Below are 232 nucleotides of genomic sequence, written 5' to 3' on the forward strand. Positions count from 1 at the left end.
TGATAAGAGCATTCTGTCCTGGGTCGAGCTTACTTTTCTATGCCAAATATGGTTTGTAACCTTGAGAAGACTAGCACAAGAATCGCGGGTTTTGGGTTTCGATGTGTAGGTCTTTGTGTATCTGTGTATGTTTATGTGTATCTGTAAGTGTATGTCTGTATGTTATCTGTCTGTGTGTGTGTGTCTGAGTGTCCATTCACGTGGCTGAATGCCCATACTCCTGTCTGTGTGT

General features: G+C 42.7%; 1 protein-coding gene across 1 annotated transcript in view; it reads left to right on the plus strand.

Moving 5' to 3' along the window:
• The window catches only part of LOC116673676 (coagulation factor XIII A chain-like), a gene marked incomplete in the record, with an annotated part of 36,089 nt that overhangs the window by 25,705 nt on the left and 10,152 nt on the right, over positions 1-232 (plus strand).

The sequence above is a fragment of the Etheostoma spectabile genome, chromosome 24 (assembly GCF_008692095.1).
Source record: "Etheostoma spectabile isolate EspeVRDwgs_2016 chromosome 24, UIUC_Espe_1.0, whole genome shotgun sequence".
In the NCBI taxonomy this organism is placed as follows: Eukaryota; Metazoa; Chordata; class Actinopteri; order Perciformes; family Percidae; genus Etheostoma; species Etheostoma spectabile.